This window comes from Hesperophylax consimilis, chromosome 1 (genome assembly GCF_061612785.1).
Source record: "Hesperophylax consimilis isolate HC1 chromosome 1, BYU_Hcon_1.0, whole genome shotgun sequence".
NCBI classification, from domain to species: Eukaryota; Metazoa; Arthropoda; class Insecta; order Trichoptera; family Limnephilidae; genus Hesperophylax; species Hesperophylax consimilis.
In genome coordinates this window covers 21992163-22012399 of record NC_142836.1, presented here as the reverse complement: position 1 = coordinate 22012399, position 20237 = coordinate 21992163, and the positions used below count along the sequence as shown (strand labels likewise).

Below are 20237 nucleotides of genomic sequence, written 5' to 3'. Positions count from 1 at the left end.
ACACGGCAACTATAACTAGTACAGCTCCACAGAGGCGATTTTTCACAAAAACGGCGCTATATAAATTATCGAATTATTATTATTATTATTAGCACTAATTCTTTTGTCAACGTGTCCTACGTGCTCGAGTAAATTTTATTGAAATGTTATACTTGACAATTTACCTATTCATTTAAAATAATATACATATAGTATACTTGCCCCAGAGTGGAAGATACTCTCAGTATCGCCCTGGTGTAAGACCACTATTTAGAATTGAATGTTGCGTGAAATGGCTTTAGCTACGCTCGATGACCAGATCTGAATAGTCAGGTAGTTCCCCACCTTCCTCCTTCCCATTTCCATCCCCTCCCTATGTATTGACCTTGAGCCTCACAACATACCCCAGTTAGGGATGCCTTAGTCTCACTGGCTCCAGACGGATGGGAGCAGTTGCGACTCTGAACATTATTGAACAATATTTATAGGTATATCAAACGCCGTTATTTCAAATTTTCGAAACATCATGAAGCTAGTGCATTTACCATAGTGTCTCAGATAATCGTAAATAAGTATGTGATGATTGCACGTAGTAAATCAAATTACCCATAATCACAGATTTAAAAGCGATGCCTCAAAAATATTGGAATGCGGTGATTATTCAAAAATATTGAAATGCGGTGATTAAAAAAAATCAATGGGCGTAATTTATCTCTTTATTTCACAACTTTAATGTACACTTTGTTTCGCCTCAAGAATATTTTATAAACCTGCTTCGGTGGAAATGTGATCTCAATTTTACCGGAGGTAAATTAATTAATTGGATGGTTAAGTAAGTATTACACAAATTATATATTGGTGGCTTCATTTTTTTGGGGTAAGGACAGAAATTTTGATTGAACACATTGTACTTTCTGCGTTATTACATACCTACTCGTACTTATTATATATAATTGGAATGGTTTAATAAACATTCAACGATTTTCTTTTATGTATTTAAATTTAAAATTAAGCATATGTTGCAACAACCGCTGTTAAAAAATTAAAAATTATAATTGAGTCGGAGGAATCGCATTATACCTAAGTACTTATTTTGTAATACGACAATAATCACATTTTTTTAATGTGTATACCGCACAAGGGTCCCAACTGCTCCTAACTCTTTAGCCAGTGAGACTATATTGGGGTATATTGCGAGGGTGAAAGTAGTGGGGAGGGGATAGAGATGGGAAAGATAAAGGTGGGGGAGTACCTGATTATTCATATCTGGTCACCAAATACAGCTAAAGCCATTTCAAGCAAACGTTTCAATTCTGAATGGTGGTCTCACACCAGGGCGATACTGGGAGCATATTTCACTCTGTGGAAATTTTTAATACGTACAATACTTGCATTGTGTCTGCCAATAGTGTCACATGGTTAATACGTACAATACTTGTATTGTGTTTGCCAATAGTGTCACATGGTTAATACGTACAATATTGCATTGCGTCTGCCAATAGTGTCACATGGTTAATACGTACAGTACTTGCATTGTGTCTGCCAATAGTGTCACATGGTTAATAGTACAAAATTTGCCTTGTATCTGCCAATAGTGTCACATGGACTTGCCCTGTACAGTTAGGTTGGTAATACCTACATACCTTGGACATATTTATAAACATATTCTTATATTTATCAATTCCAGGATAACACATAGAAATAATAAATGTATAATTTAATTAATTAATTTAATCAATTACAATAATTTCATGGTAATTTGTATTTACAAATCACATTAACGTGTTGTGATTGAACTAAGGAATCAACTACCATAATACGGACGTGTGTCTAGTGTGGTAGTCGAAAAGCATGTAAAAAACTGTATACAAATATATTTTACGAATAAAGGAAAAAAATAAGCGTAAATAGATGCCAGGTCGTAAAATAACATCAACATGAATCCACGTGTTGTGTTTAATTATTATTCTAATACCTACTCGTATATCCATTTTGGTATTATTTTGCTGTCAGTTTATATAGGTACCTACTTCTGAATATTTGTGATTATTTTGATGCATTCCAATTAATGATGATAATCTTCGTTTAAAACACTCTCTGAATCTGGCGCACATGTTGCGATGATAGTGAATACATCACCACGAACGCAAAATATCTAAAATCTACTATCTGTATCTAAAGAAGAGAGTCTGTGATTTTTATCCATATCTACAGCTTTATTCCAAGATTGATGAAATTTTGCACATTTGACCTTCAAAACAAGAGGAAAGTCACTATCTATATGGGATTTACAAAAACCACGCCATCCCCTTTTTCCACCCTTTAAAGCAGAATGTTAATACTTAAATAATGAATTTTGTACACGACGTTCAAAATAAGAGGACTGTTTATAACTGATTTTGAAAAACTCCGCGCGGAGTTCCAAAAAATCCCGGACAAGGCCGGAGACTTCAGCAAGTAAGCAAATAATAAGTTGTCGATTTTTATTTATTTTTCTGTGTTTATAGCAGTAACGGCTCGTGACTTTTTAGTGTAATAGGGTGCTAGGTTTGACAAATTCGACCTTATTGATGACGTTTAGTCCAGAAAGATTTTTTTTTCCAAAATTCGACTTTTTCGAATTCAAAATTTTCAGGAAGTTTCAGTTTGGCCGTAATATTAGCACTCTAGTACACCCAAAAGTCACGAGCCGCTACTGGTTTATAGATTAACTTTTTAAGTGTTAATAATAATTTCCTCATAAATTACAAATTCACTTTGTGTCGACAATTTTAATCTTAATAAAATAATTCACTTTGTATATTTAATAAAAATAATAGACACATTTTAAAACCAACGGTTTCTTCGTAATATAATATAAATATTTCCGACAGTTTTCTACACGATGCATGTACATGGGTAATTATTAAGAATATTTAAAATTAACAAAAAATTAACACCATTATATAATAAAAAGGATCGTCATGTTTCAAAATCAAACCATTCCTCAAGATAAACGCATAATAAAAAAAACGAACACATTGGTTTCTTGTTTATATATTTTTTTTTACAAAGTTATTTATTTTATTTAAATAAAAATGACGCCACAAAGTGATTTTGCAATTATTGAAGAAGAAATCATAAAGACAACATTTAACTACTATAAAATATGAGCGTAATGAAATTGTTAAATTGTTTTCTTAAATACCTTCCTAATTGTGATAGATGTTCACTATTAATTAAAAATTAACGTGTCGTGTAGTTAATTTACCAAGCTGGAATTCAAATTTAAATAGTTTTTTATGGTAAACCTTTACTTCAAAAGAATTTTTAGTAATATATCATAGAAGTAAGAAGCTTTACTAGTTACTTCATTAAGAAGCTTACAAAGCGTATAAGTAAATACACACAAAATAATAAACGACCAACACCGATAAAAAACATGTTTTGAAAAACGGTGCCATATTGAAAAATTGAAATAAAAAAAACGACACGACTTGTGCATCACATGACCCTGACCTCAAATGATTTACCTGAACCCAACAAAACGGGTTTGAACTTCCAACCTTTGTGTCTGAATGTAAGAGTGCCAATAACCTACACATTACAATTTTCCTAAACAATAGTGAGGGCGTTCTTTGATATAATCCTTTAAAGTTAGAAATTATTTTCTTACGAATTACTTCGTATTATGAGTTTGAATTCGAAAAATAATTATAACTTGAGCTCTTAACTAACGAAAATCTAGGAAATTTTTTTGCTACCTACTTCAGAATTAAAATTTTCACCTATTTTTTTTAAATGAGTTTTATTTATTAGGGTCGATCTTGTCCGTGATTTTATTAAAAAATAATTTTCAATTTTTGAAGCCATTTTTTACAGATAAATTTTTAATTTAGAGATGTTGAGACTTATAAGGCAATGAATGCTGGTATGGGGTTCAATTCAAAATCAAGCATGAAGTTTAGAAATTAGTCATTCAAAGAAATTGTGGCACAGAGTCCAGAGTATCCCCTGACCCACAATCACACGAGCTGGCTATATAGAACACTAGAGCCAGAGGGATATGGAGAAAATATATATTTTTGGCGTTGTAGTGTATTTATGGCTAGCCAGGACTTTTTTTACATTAATCCTACACAGGAGGCATCAGGGGCTATGTCATCTTTTGGGATTGTGTGGAGGGTCTTTTTTATGGGAAGGAAGGAGAGAGAGAGTTCTGGGAAGGTAAAAGGCATAAGGTTTGAGTAGGAATCTAGGAATCGGCACGTCTAGGAGGGACGGACATATGAACTTATCCCTCCTATTACGGAGCAAGGCGATGGGTCTGTGAGATCACCTGGTGAGTCAAGAGTCTCCCAAAACCAGCCTCTCTCGATCTGGCACGCCAAGTAGCTGGTGGGCAGGTGCATTCTGAACACCTCACCCCCTGCTAAATCACCAAACGCAACGCACTACTTTGGATGACCTACGGCAGAGGTGTTGGTTATCCAATAAATGGTTCCCGGGGCAGCGATACCCAAACCCACCTCCCAAATTGAATAGGACAGGAATAAAAGGTTGAATTCATGAAAAGATTTTTTTTAAATAGTTTAGTCTTGTCACATATTAATTATTGACAGGTTTTCTTTTATGCACACATTATTGTATAACTTAGAATAACAGGTAATTTAAAAAATATGAATGACATTTGTAAATGTTATTAAAATAATATTCTAATTTCCAATAAACAAAACGTAACGACAATCATATCTTAGTTGTATTATTCATTTTTATTTTTTTCGCTACTCGACGGTTGGTTTTTTATTATTATTTTACCGTAGAGAAGTACCAACTAATTTTAAAACATCAACGCTTGTCCAAACAAGAAACTCAAGATTAAACGAATTTGCAGCCTGTGACTAAATGTAACGACAATGATACAATCATAAATTATTTTAACATTCCATTAAATCTGACATTTTTAATCTTGATGTATTACTTACCTACTGTTAGGAAAAGTTGTTTTCGACTTAACATAGGAGCTTCATTTAAATTTAATATTCCGTTCTAGATGTAGGTCGATTCTGTGTCGATCCGTGACAATTTTAAAAGCTTTGTGTGTCTAAGGTTATTTAAAATTATTAAAGCATTAATTTTGTAAATATTTTGATTTGATTTAAGTTGATTTATAAGACTGGTAAAGAGTATATCTAGGCAGTACCCTGAAAATTAAATTTTGTAATAATTCAGGAAATACATATAATGTTAAACAAGTGATGAAAGTGAATACATTTAATCTGTTGAGTGTTGGTCATCCTTCGCCAATAACTCTAGTTAAGTGATGTGAAATAAGTAGGTTCAAGTGACACTTGAAGAGCAGTGTGAGTAGTTTCACAGCGTAATCCTATTTATTTGTCAGAAGATTTTACCATTAAATAAATAATATTAAACAGTCTGTACAAACATGTTTTACTAAAACCAACACACTGCGACCTACTTGATAACCGGGTGGCGAGATCCTGAGCTCTAAAGCAGGAGGTCGTCGGTGCGCCCTTGAGGTGATTTTGAACAAAAACGGCGCTATACAAATCAATATTAAAATTCTGATAAGGATAAATAATTTTACCATTCGTAGGTAGGTGGTCAAATAATAACATACTCTCAATATTCATTACCGTTCTAGTGAGAGTTCACAGTTTAAAATTGCGTGAGATGACTCTTTACATTTAGTATCCAAATGGGCCAGAATATCCAATAACTTTAAAACCTTTCTCTCGCTCATCTCCTCCGTCTCTAATTTTTTCAAGTCTGACGACATTCGCCGAATTGGAGTTGTGCCTGAGTTGAGTTGGTTTGAAAATTTTTTTGAGTAGATTTATACTAAACGCTACTTAATCAATATTTTTAAACAAATTGGTAAAATAATTTATATAATTCAGATATTACAATTGTATTTATTATAAAAGAGACTCATTTATTACCTGCAATATTATAGTGGTTTTTTCATGATATTAAATTGATACACATTTTTATCGTAAGTACTCGGTTCTACTATTTAAAGCTTTTGTGCACTTTTTATGAAAATACGAGACAATGGCTAAAAAGTTGACGTGCCCTGAAACAGATTTTCAAAAAATTTGAATTATAGGTCATAATATTATGTGACTAACGGCGGGACTAATGCATAGAATTAAAAAATATAATTCCGGTTGTGCAGCAACATTCAAAAATACATGATTTTTGTTATTTTCAGAACATATAATAAATTTATGTCCCCCCGTTCTTACAATAATTTGGTGTCAGCGTAGAAAATACATTAACATTTTGTTTTGACTAAAAAAATGTATTAATTTAATTTTACATAAACGAGTTTCTGCTGTAAATAAACAGTAGAGTATCTGTAAAGAAGGGATCAATCTTTCAACTTTACAAATTGCACGGGTGTGTCCTAGTACGTCATAATTGTGAAAAATATGTAAATGTATTTATGAACCTTAAACAGATGCTTTGAAGTTAAGATTAAAACTCATGGAACGCTAAAATAAATACAATGGATCTTTGATATTTTTGTACAAATTTTGTACTCAATATTTAACAACAAATAAAGGCACGTCTTCTATTACCTAATGAACTTAAAATCTAATGCTCGTATGTCAACAATATTATTTGTACATAAGTGTCTGAGTTAAGATAAAACTAGTTGTGTCAAAGATTTGCGAAAAGTAGCGAAGAAAAAGAATTTGACATTTATGTGCGAATATTATGCAGAACTAAAATCATTATAATTTGATAAACAGGAAAAAAATGTATTTATTATTTGCATATTGAGAGTATTTCCATATAAAGCTTGCACGAAACAACTTTATTATTTATTGTTTTCATGTTTAATTTTTAGAACTGCATTTTAATTTTTGTTTATATATTCATTATTAAATTTACAAAAAACAATTTTTATTACTAAACAATATCTGCTGTTTAATTATTATTAAGAGTGACAGCTGTTTCTCCCCCTAAAGGCATTTGACAGTTTTTACAGTTTGGACAGTTTGATAATGCCTTTAGAGGGCGAAACAGCTGTCACGAATAATAATAATTAAACAACAGAACTAGTTGAGATGACGAGTTGAGTTTAGAACAGAACAAAATGTTTTTGTTTGTAAATTTAATAATATTACTATTGAATATTTAAAAGAAAAAATTAAACTTGTTGAAACCCTTATCTTGGAAGTAATATACAGGGTGTATCGGCAAGTACCCGACAAACTTTAGCCAGCTATTCCTCAGCACATTTTGAGTAAAAAATGTTATCGGCACTTTGCTGTCCGGTAACATTTTTTTCCATTAAAAACAAAAAATAAATAAAAAAATCCACACTCCGTCACTGTCATTTGCATTGTTTCTCGTGTCCAACAGCTGTTATTAGCAAGTGTGTCAAAAAGTGTCCTCGCTCTTTCGTACACACTAAATAATAGTAGTTAAAAATGAGACGAATGGTGCCATGCCATTTCGTTGTGATTGTAAAAGCGCGCCAACGTAGGTACGTACGTGCATTATTCAACGAAACTCGAACAAAATATTTCCAGACGGGTTTTCAAACTTTGACAAAGGATAAAACATTGGTGACATGTGGTGAAAATATGAATACTAAATTTTTTATTAAAAAAAAATGTTACCGGACAGCAAAGTGCCCATAACATTTTTTACTCCAAATGTGCTAAGGAATAGCTGGTTAAAGTTTGTCGGGTACGTGCCGATACACCCTGTATACAGTTGACATCTATGTTACAGGTCCCGTCGGGTTTTTACAAAGCCTATTCCATTTCAGTAATGGTGATGAGATGACTACGGCCGGGTATATCAGTTGGTCCGTATATACATACGTATCCTCCATACGTTCGATATTCCTCGCTCAAATTTAAGCGGGCTAAATCTGCGGCTCAATCCTTGACGAGTCGCGAAGATCCAGTATCAGTTTCAGTGCGGCGACCCGGGCGTTTATTTAAAGTAGTTCTTTTTAGCAGAGACACATTTCAAATTTGGTATGTGTAAATAATTGCATATTATCACTGAAATTTATGTAAATTGCCCACTATTAATAACATGACTTCAGTGATTAGGAATGTCGATAATATTAATTGATAAATGAAGAAACTCAATCTAAAACAATGTAGCCAGATATACCGACGAGAGATTTTAAAAGTTCTAATGTTAGAACGGCTTGTTTTCGGCGGTTAGTTCGTCATAATTTCATGAATACTGCTATTTAGTCCTCGCATAAAACACCATGCTGATTAAATTGGGGAACTTTATCAAAAATCAACTTGTAAATTATACCAGCGTAAAAATAAACTTCGATCGTTAACATTTTGAAACATTGCCGTAGTTTGGTTTAGCAAAGTAAAAAGAAACACTTTCCTTTAATAAAAATCATCGATTACGTGTAATTTTATTGATGTCTATGCTGACGATCTGTATACGGATTATCTAAATAAGAGTCAAACAAGTCGAGCTTAAAAGCAACTGATATACCGGACCTCTAATAGATTAGTTTTGTTTGTGCAAACCTAACATAACCTATATATTGCATTAGACCAGGCTTTGCTAAAATAAATTTGAAATAAGTATCAGCTATTGGTTTTTTGTTATTAAAGAAACAGATGTCCTTTATCTGCAGAATTTTGTAAATATGTTTATATGTGGGCATCGAAATAAAAAAATCAAAATTGTCGTAAAAAACCAACATAATTGTAAAATACTACTATTTATTTATAGTAAACAGTTTCGTTTAGAAACAATTCTCGACAAAGGGAACCCCCCTTTGCCTTACCTTATCTCAAACTAAATTATACTTCACTCTTCAAATGGTTCCATGATAACTCAACACAGTGAAAATTCAACACACTTTTAAAAAGTGATATAAAGTCATTAGAAACGATGAAACAATTTTTTTTAACCTAACCTAACCTAACCTGCATAACCCATTAAGTTATGAAAGTTAAGTTAAAAGTTACCCGAAAGTTTTTGTTTTGTCACTTTCCATGACTTTACATAACTTTTTAAAGATGTGATGAGTTATCATTGTGATGATTTATCCAGTTACCGTTCAAATATAAGATTCGCAAGGAAACTCGTTTATGCTATTTGTTCAAATCTTATAAGGGAGTAAAATCTTTCAAGGATTATTTATCCAGAGTGAAAGAGACTTTCAGTATCGCCCCGGTAAAAGTGCACACTTTCCATTTGAATCAATTGCGGTTTTAGCTATTGTTGAACGAGTGGAAGATTTCTTCTTTTTATTGAAGTCAGTGTCTCTTCTAAAACCATTGTTTTGCTATTTTTTAGGCCTAGATAGCTTTTAAATAAATTAAGGTGGTAAAAAATTAACAAGTGAAATAATTTTGAAAATTAATAATGTATCCTATGGATCATAATGTATCCCAATATTATTAACAAAATGAAGTAAAATAAAATTAAAAATTAAATGCTATAGACATATACGCCAAAATCTGTAATCGTTTCAAAATGACGTAAATATTTCACAGAATTAATTGACTTATAAAATGCTGTTCGGAAATGTCAAACCATATTTTTTCACATTTTACTGACCTCACAATAGGTCACAGACACGTGTGAAATTGTCGAATAATTAATCGCATATTTGAAATCAAGGTTTTGTAATAATATGTCCATCACGCTGCCGTGTAGCAAAATTTCTCAATACCATTGGCGTTTTAGGAAGATCTGACCTAAAGTATACCGGAATTTTAAATTTGCTAACCGTAAATTGAGTAAGCAGTAATCATTATACGGTCCTACGGTCAGAACAATATTGATTACCAAACTTTCGATTGCTAATGTACCAGTTTGTTCGTAACTAAACCGGTAAAGAAGACAACTTTAGGGAAATCGAGTTAAAACATCGATAAACATGGTCTTACAAATATTTTTAATAGAAAAGCTTGGGTTCCTAACCCATTTTTGGCATTTAGTCATGTTTTTTGTAATAAGCTATGTTTAGAAATCAGAAAAAGGTCGTGATTTTGAACGTGTGAATTTGATCAGCAGTTTTACCGCAAAGAAAATAAGTACATGACAAAATTACTAAGAAAGATTGGTAATAAAAATGATAATGTGATTAATTAGTTGTCTTGATTTTTATAAATAAATAATACTATTATGCAGAATTTAATCAATAATTGATTGTGATACAAATAAAACTACGAGTGGGTAGGTCCTAGGTAGCTACTCACAAATGTATATATATTTATACCCCGCAATTTTTTCTTTTAAGTTCCTACGATCGTTAAAAATGGCATTGTGTAATATTTATGAAAATGACAACGCGATCTCAAGGTGGAAATAATTCGCTTAACTCAATAATTATTGGTGATGTCTGAAGTATGGTACCTTGAAAACACTGCCATCAAGGATGGTGGGACAAGAAGGGGAATCATTAAAAGTACTGACCCAAACTTTAAAGAAAATAAGGAAGAAAATTAATCGCAATACAATCATTTATTTGAATTTCACTTTTGTTTTCAGTACCTAATGAATGAATGCATAGCTTGGAAGCGGAAATTAACCCATTTCCCAGCATCCGATCAAGCTGAAATTTAGGCTCGTTGTCGATGACAATGCATTTTATCAATTTTGTTGGCAATCGCACGTACATATACGCATTTCTTAGAGATCGAATGAAAAACACAGGAGTTAACATACGAAATAAATGTCGGTCATACCCGATCGGCATTTGGCGAGTTTGGTAGAGCTGTCGACTCCAATTAAAGGGTAGGAAGGTTCAATACTCAGTCAAACCAAGTTTAAGAGATATTTTATAATAAATGTATTGTAGTGAAAAAACTTTGATTTAACGGGTTGATTTTGTATTCATAAGTTTAGATTTGTTTATACATATATTGGTTAGTACCTACCTAAAACAGCGAAGTCATTATCTGTACTTGCAAGGCAGGCCCTAAGCCAAACGGCGCCTGGCAGTAGTAGAAACCTCAAGGACGCTGTGATAGACGCTAGGTATTAGGCCTCAGGTTCTTGTCTCCTAGGCGCCTTGGCAAGTGTACCGGGTTATACCAACATCATGTTTTGACTACCTTCACATTCAATCCATACCCGTTATAAATCTATATATGTATATATAATATGTAGTTAGTATCTGTCTCGGAAATTAATGCCTTAGGTATTTGGTTTGACACGAAACTCAACTTTATCAAGTATATAGAAATAATAACCAATAAAGCTTTGAAAATGTTTGGATTTATTTTAAGGGTATCTGGTGATTTCAATAATGTCAATACTGTAAAAAAAATATATATGTCACTAGTAAAGAGTCATATAGAATACAATTTCACGGTTTGGTTCCCAAATTATGAGGTTCATTCACATGCGATTGAAAGAATCCAAAATAAATTTTTAAGCTTTGTAAATTTTAAAATGGGCAATCCTAGAGAAAACCTTAATTACGATAACGTACTTTGTTCATTAAATTTAATAAAATTATCTGATCGTAGAATTATTGTGATTTAACCTGTTTGTATAAAATCATTAATTCAATGTTTGATACCCCTGATTTATTATATGTAATCTCTTTTCATACTCCAAGCAGGTCAGTTACAAGACAGTACCTACCATATTATTGTAGCAATTCTACAACAAAGTCCCAATATTACACTCCTATGCCACGGATTCAACAGCTAGGAAACAAATACTACGATGTTTTTGATATATTTGGTACATCAATTCCAATATGTAAGCATACCTTATTGAAGATTTTTTCATCAAGTAGGGGAATGTTTTGATAAAGCTATTTAAATTGACTAACACATTAACAGTATTTTTTCGGCTGAAAGAAAAAATATATTTTGGATTTTTTATATTTTGTACCTACATACTGTGTGGATCAAATTCAAAAATATTTTTATTTTTGTGCAAGTGTTTTAAACAGTCGTTTACTGCACTATTTGCGAGTATTATTTCGTAAATATTGTTATATAAATGTAAAAGCGTAATATAGGCGTAAAATAAATAAATATATATGAGAAGGAAAACCCTCATAATGTCTGACCCCGCTTTGTTTAAGAATTAACGTGATGATATTGGTGAGATTGGCAAAACTATAAACAGATGAATGGGTAATTTAATATTCATAGCTCACGGCGTAACAAATTGAAGAAACTTGTTTTATGCCTACATTTTATGAATCTATTATTCTATCTTCTTCACAGGTGAGTGGGCAATAGGTAGTAAATACATTGTATATTTCTCACGTGCCTTATTCTACTAGAAACCAGATTAATGTCTTAAAATATGCTAATGTTTAAATTAGATTTATTACCACATTACATAGTACCGATTTGAAGTACCTAGCGATGAGAATCCGGTTATTGTTTTGTAAGGACTTTATTATCATTATTCAACAATTTAAAAATAAAAATAAAAATATTTTATTTTTCATCAAATTGAAAATATTTCGTTTAGTTTTTTTTTCAACAGTCTCAACTGCTCCCAACCTTCTGGAGCCAGTGAGACTATGGCATCCCCAATCTGGGTATGTTGTGAGGCTGAAGGTAGTGGGGAGGGGAAGGAGGTGGAGAAGATGAAGGCCGGGAAGTACCTGGCTATTCAGATCTGGCCACCAAATACGGCTAAAGCCATTTCAAGCAACGTTTCAATTCTTAATGGTGGTTTTACACAAGGGCGATACTGAGAGTATTTTCCACTCCGGATTATGCTGCAAATATACCATATATTATTTTTAATGATTAAATTGAGAAATAACATAAATGAATCAAATAAAATTTACTTTTTTACCGGGATTTGAACCCTCGGCCTCCAGCTAGCTAGTCGATAGCCTTATACCTCGATCGATAGAGAGAAAGCTAGATTAAATAAATAAAATCTTTCAGTAAATCTGATAAACAATGTTTTATACAGTCCAGGTGAGTCCAGAAACACATTTAAATACTCATTCAGTATATATTTTTATTCATAAGATAAGAAGTTGACAAAGGAAAGCACATTTTGGTAGGTAGAGCTTATCCAAGCTAATTGATACTGATTCAAGGTCAGTTTTCCAGTGAATATTTTTTTTGAAAAACTGTATATTTGTTTGTTTCATTTACCAAAATGAAAACTAATGTCCAATAAATCAGTTTTCGTTAAATTCAATTAAAAGTATATTTACTGACCTACTTCCGTGAGAATGTGCCATTAAAATACATACGTCCGCTCAAAGAAAATCCGATAAATAATAAAAAGAAATTGGTTAAACGGAATTAATACACCACAAAAATTTATGTTTAGATTATTAAAACGACAAAAATTAATCAAATTGATTACCGGCACTCTCCAAATACATGGATAGCAATAGTTGTTTTCGAATTGGGACGATGCCCACTGCTTGCGTGCTATGCCAGTCATAATTAAGTATTATGTAGCCTGTGTTATCTCCAATTATTATTGTTTATTTATCACCGGATTAGTTTATAATACAGGTTTATATGTACATATATAAAATACGAACGATTAAAAATGCAGGTCCGTGTAGCATGTGACTAGTTGCAGGTACATCTTCGATCGTGGGGCCGACATTTTTACGTGTACTGTATTGAAATCTCGCTACCCGGAGAGTGCCTAAACTTTCTCTAACATGGACATGGACAAATTGTAGGTACACCTAATTTAAATGTCTAAATTAAATTAAATCTCTTAAGATCTACCATGTAGAATGGATATCATTTCAAAATACAAAATAATAAAAATAACGCGATATGTCGTAAGATTATCAACTAATTTAATTCGAATGCGCTCGATTCCCGACCAGATTGTCTAGATCGAGAAAGAAATTCGAGGATGTACCCAAATGCTGGGACGCCTCTGAATATTCCCATGTGCGTGCTTTGCCCAGGTTATGCGCACTGACTCAGCAAAGGACAGACACCATCGACTTTTATTTTCTTTCTTTTAGTAGGTTTCGGGTATATCTGATGGGGATGGTCCCTATTGTTCCCGTGAAAAACCGCCACTGCAAATTACATCGATTTGTGATTTCAATTCACTTCGTCAAAATATAATCGAGCATTAATTTATTGTTCTTGCCTATTAATTAGTAATCAATTGTATCGTAAAATTAAAACTCCTATCAATCATCAAAGAGAAATGGAATGCGTTTCGGTTTATGAGATACTTCCTTATAAGTATTATTTTTTGCAACATTCCAATAGATCGGAACGACTTCGGACCATTGAAGGTCAGGGACTCTTATGTTTTATTAATTCAAATTAAATTGTCCTCAAAATAAAAACGTATTCATACGTTCGGTAAAAGTTTAATTATTTTTGGTGAGGTGTAAGCAAATGTAGATGGTACATGAGAATCTCGAAGAAATTCTCACAAAAAAAATCGTATTTATGTTAAGATTTTATCATTCTCTTCATGGGGTCTTATGAGTATTTACACTTTACGGCACAACCACTTAGAAAAGATAATCTCTATATATATGTTTAAATAAAAATGTTCGTTTGTTAAAAATCTTAAATTTAGATGTCATCTGTGAGCGATCTAAATACATGTTTATTTTTAAAAGGCGTTATCTATTGGACAAACATATATATTGTAAACAGTGCTATTATTTTTCTATCTGCACAGGCAGTCTTAGCCACACAGGGTACAGCTAATATTTAATATTTATAAAGAGATTCAGGCAGAAACGGGTTTTCGTAGACGCTAAAACAAATCATAGAAGGTATGTACAAGCAAATAAAGTTTTATCTTTAAATTTTAATTGGGTACACCATCGAAAACGTAACGTGGGAAAGGCATTTTATATAGTCCAATATTCTATTGGACAAACGGAAGGTAATGAGATCAAGATGAAAATTAGTCCGACAACTGCATCTTGTAGCATATATCGTGTAGGTATTTTGGCCGAATTTAACGTTAAGTTCATCTCAAATTCAATTATCGTACTTTCCCTAATTGATGCATTCAATAATACCGTATTAAGTAAATAGTTGGTTGGCTGGAAATTCGTCGTATAATAATTATTATTGCTTGTATCTAGTTTGACAGGAAGGCATAATAATATGTGTATAAAAATTATCGAATAGGTATTTTAGAATAATTGAATTTTAAGTGTATAGATCCACGCAGATGCAGTCGGGGGCGTCTCTGCTGTAGACATTGTGGATTCAAAACAATAACATTTTTTTTCCTTATTTCCTTTTTTGGCCACCTGCACAAACATCCTAATAGATATGTATAAATTTGCGGTATTAAATTTTATTAAAATTATAATTTTGACCTTACATTTTTGTCTTTCTGTCAATGTATCAAATCTGTACTGTATAATTAGTTGGGTTCTTATTTAAGTTGATTTATTCATTCATGTTTATTCAAATTTTAATGAAAAAAACTCTCGTTATTCTCTATATATAGCAAAATTTCTAAAAGATTTTGTGATTTAGACCTGCCCAAAGTTGACTTTACGACATTCATACGCCACTGACTAATATTCAGTATGCCATATGCAAGCAATGAAGCCAATTCTTGATGTCATAGATGTCCAAAAGTTTAACTTTATTTTCATTTTCTCTCTTATTATTATTTTCTTGTATGTATTTTATTTATTTTCTCTTATATGTGCTATCTTAAAATTTTTATTTTATATTCTATGTATAGTATGGAGCTCGTGACCACTCGCTTACCACCCTCCCCGATTTCTGAGATAAATAAGACAAAAAAAACTTTTAAATATAATTATACCAAAAACGTAATTTTCAATAACACGAGATTAAGGCGATGCCGTACGTAGTAATGCAAAATCATGTGTTTTTGGTTTGAAAATTTGGTCGCCTAGAAATGTTTCAGATACTTTAATCAAATACTGCGAGTAGAATACATCGTGGCCTATGAAATAATCGAGTATTTTTTAGATAAATCTTTTTATAAGCCCAGAAAAAAATAATGTAAAGGCCTATGAAAACTGCTTTAAAGTTCAAAATCTCCTATTTACGAACACATTTTCGGTTATGATTTTATTGTAGAATGTGGAAAATTAAGTTATTTAAAAAAAGGTCGAAAAAAAAAAAATATTTATGCCTGAACATCTACAAAATAAAATAAAAGGCACTTTTTGGCCATGTTTTTTTCTTGCATAAATCAAAACAGGCGGATGGTGTTAAGCGGGAATTTAAACCTTATCGCCATCTACGTAAGGGTTGTTATTGATAGTGGCTCAATTTAAAATATTACACGACGTAGTGCATCGCCTTAAGTGCCATTTGTTTAAAAAACAATGCTTAACATTTACATGCCCGCCAGTAAATGTGACGTATTTAGCATTCAATGAAATGGTAATAATACGGGGGCAAGTCGCATTCCAACAAAAACAGGAAATTTATCGATTTATGTAGCATCAAGCCAAATATTTTTTTAAGATCTACCCACGTGTATGGAAGATTTATTATTGTTTTGAAGAACCGTTAGATGTATGAGAATGCATAATTAAAACGATAGTTTCATATCCATATAGATTAAACACTAACGGATATGGAATATCGCCTTAGACAAATGAAATAAAGGTGTGTTTGTGAAATGGAGAGATGAAATAATAAAGATTAGTAGTTGTAAGTGAACCAAGTTATGCATAAACCTGTTATGCAAAAGCAGTTGAGATGATCGTATTTGAATATTTGCGGAATTAAAAATATATTACATCACTGTGTTAAATTGTAATATATTTTTTTATATATTATATACAATAAAAAAGCATTATGTATTGCTTAAAATCTTTATGATTTCGTCAATAATAATTTTACCGGTTAGAAAATTTCAAGAAATTTGTTTTTTTTTTCTTCTAGTTCAAAGTCGACTTCAAGCGAACCACAATGTTTTTTGGATTAATTTTTTTTTATGTGAAAAGTGCAGAAAGCTATCAACCCACGTGGATGTTTCCAATGTTGGGTTTTCGTCTGTTTGTCTTCAGTAAATGAAATCACTATTGACGAAGAAAAAAAAAATTAAATAAATAATATTCGATTCACCCCAATCGACCATGTTATGCAAACCACATTTTTTTAAAAATTTGACGTTTTAATCATTTTAAATTTAATTTAAATTTATTCATAAAATTGTCAATTTTTGAAAATTGTTGGTTGGATAGCTTTTGCATAACATGGTCGATTAGGGTGAATCGAATATTATTCATTTAAATTATTTGAAGAAGAATATCCTTTTTTCCTTATTGCAGATCTCACGAAGGTATTTATCCTTAATAGTTAAGTAAAGAATGACGAAGAATGTTTTGAATTCTTATAAAGTTAATAATATTATTTTTAAACTGACTGTTTATTAAAATATTTTGATAAATAAATCTTCGTGACCTAATAGGACACTGCGCAATTGTTTATAATAAATATATATTATATATCTAACAATATTTTCTAAGAACTATTAACAAACTTAATAATTAAAAAATTTTAGTTCTCAAGTAAATTAATTAAAACTTCCTCTATTGCCAATAAAGTAAATACTAGTTATGCAAAATCATTGGAAAATCAATGAGCGATGGAAATCGATTGAACAGCAATCATTATTTTTTTTTAAACCTATTGATCATTTAATATTGACCTCTATCCTAGATTTTTCCATTGTTAAAAGAAGCTATGAATAAAATTATCAAATATATAAAACGTACATTCTTACTGTGTCATGTCGGTTTCCGAAAAAAATGAAACACACATTGTTGCGGAATATATCACGTTTGGAATTTCGGATATTCTCTAGAGAGAGAAGATTTCGATGATGATCCCCATATCACGTTTTATACTGTTATAAGTCGGGTTTAGAATTCAGCACGATATGTTAAAATAATAATTGTAGATAAGAAGATAAATCATGAAAAAAGCGGTTCATCCTATTAGTGCCAGATGTACAGGATCCAATATTATTTCGAAGTAGACCACCGAAGTGAACAATGATGTACAAAATTAGGTAAATAGGACGCCCATAATCCTTAATGCACGTATTAATACTTTTTAAGAAAAAAACGATTTACAAAGTTGTGGAAAGAAATACAAATTTAACCGAAATTGCTTTAACACTTTTTTTATGTTTTTTAAAGAAAGACAATCATTCATTTATTGAATAAACTGATAATATATGAAAAACTCCTACCACCAATAGAAGCGACACATGTTGCTTGTGTAATGATGGAGGACTAGCTAACAGAAGAAATGAATTGAATTGAAAGGTGCCTGGGTGCGAACCAGACGCATTTGTACACGCAGCTACTAACTAAGTCTTAATAATGCACAAATAGCGAGTTATGGTGTCATTATTTAGATGAAATATATCTCATCACTCTTTGTTTTTGTCACAACATTTATATCGGCTGTTGACATTTTTCGTAAAAACTATTCCTTCGCAAATACAAAAGATAAAAAAAACATTTTAGTAACATGCTTAATTATTTATTTCTTTAAATTTGGTGAAAATCAGAAGGGTCACTTGACGGTTTTCAAGGTTTTGAAAAATACAAATAAAAAACTCTTAGGTATGTTTACGCATTATTTTCATATTACAACTTTTAATCTCTAAACAATAAAACTTGTTCTTCCCAAATTGAAATATACAAGCAAAGTGTTTCTCGCAACAAGGGATTTGAAAATTAAACTATTGATTAATCTGATAAACTGATCTTAATATATAAAAATTCAGCCTGCGTATATTTGGGCAAAACTTGAAAATTAGTCGACTGATAATGTCCCGAAAGCGTGAATGTTGTAATAGGCAAAAAACATTTTTTCTGGAAAATTTCGAAAAAAATACAAAAATCTTTATGCACCGAGGTTGCCTTTTATATGCAGAATACTATTTGAACAAAGAAAACTTTTCGTGTTTCAAAATAAATTTGCGAAAAGCGGACGAAAAGCATTTTTAAAAGTTCTCATAACACCGGATACCTACGCAAAAAAATGTTTACCTAACGAAAAAGCATTATCAACATGTGAAGGGTAAACATAATATATCAGTAATGGTAAAATAATGCACAACAAGCCACATAATTGTAATAACTTACCGGTATAACCACACGACGCCCTTGATGAAAATTTATTATTTACATCCATGAATGTTTTACGTTAACCAAACCACCGCTTCACGTCCGATTTATATTTAACTATTTTTTTTTCACCCTAGACACGAGACTCAAACCACTTCAATACTTAAAGAGAACAAAAATAAATCTGACCAGCGTATACAAATGCGTTCGCGAAGCTCGCCGCAGTGCAACGCAAAATCAAATGTCACATTAAAAAAGCGGCAAACATTTTATAGTAGGCTGTGATGAGCAGCGCTCTGGCGGGCAGGTGGCGAACTAACGCAGAACTGCATAGTGGCGGCAAAAGTCAGCAACTTAATTAAAATGTTTTACTTTAAACTTTATTTTTATTTATTTTATTTTACTGTATTTGTTGAATAATATTTTGTTTATTTAGCAAGGGAAATCCAAGTGAGGATATCATTATATCTATTTGTTACAAAAAAAAAATAATAAAACTCTTATTATTATTATCTATTACAGGCATCTAGGTACTCTATCGCTTGTTTGCATATGAAATGATTAATTTTATAATTTGGTAATCATCACAACACATACGTAGGCTCATAATTAGAAAATGTCACACATGGACCGTCAAGGAAAATATACTCGTTTTACTCATTGCTTAAATTTCTCAATTTTCGAAGCGTATTTGTAGGTATCTATTCCGAAACTAAATTAAGCGATTTGCTAATAAAAAACTTGTAAGCTGTGTCAGAATAATAAAAACTAAAAAAAATCATTATAAGCAATAATTAGTCGCCTGAAATATCAATACAAATTGAAAATGTCTTCAGAGTTAAAATAAATGCCGCCAACGGGAATTGAACCCGTGCCTTCTGATGTCCAGTCAGGTGCTCTGAAACCACTGAGCAATGTCGGCTTATTTCCAACCAACTAATTCATTATGTACTAGTACCTCTATCAACAATGACTGCTCATAATATAAATTTGTATTTTTTTTCTACCTGTAAACAATAACTTTACTAACAAAGCACTATCAAAGCCTTTCCTACAAAAATAAATTTGGTTGTTTACAGGTGGAAAAATTAACAAGCAGCAATTGTTGATTGAGGTACTAGTACATATTGAATCATTTGGCGGGTTGGAAATAAGTCGACATAGCTCAGTGGTTACATAGCACCTGACCGGACATCAGAAGGCACGGGTTCAATTCCCGTTA

The 20237-nt window shown here is 31.7% G+C and overlaps 1 protein-coding gene across 1 annotated transcript in view; it reads right to left on the bottom strand.

Annotated features, from left to right (window-relative positions):
* Nucleotides 1–19240, bottom strand: part of LOC149426447 (very long chain fatty acid elongase AAEL008004-like) — a 93949-nt gene extending 74709 nt beyond the window's left edge. The window contains exon 1 of the mRNA XM_089651679.1: nt 19034–19240. The gene's annotated coding sequence lies outside the window, so the exon portion shown is untranslated. The remainder of the gene's footprint in view (nt 1–19033) is intronic.
* Nucleotides 19241–20237: the final 997 nt, after the last annotated feature.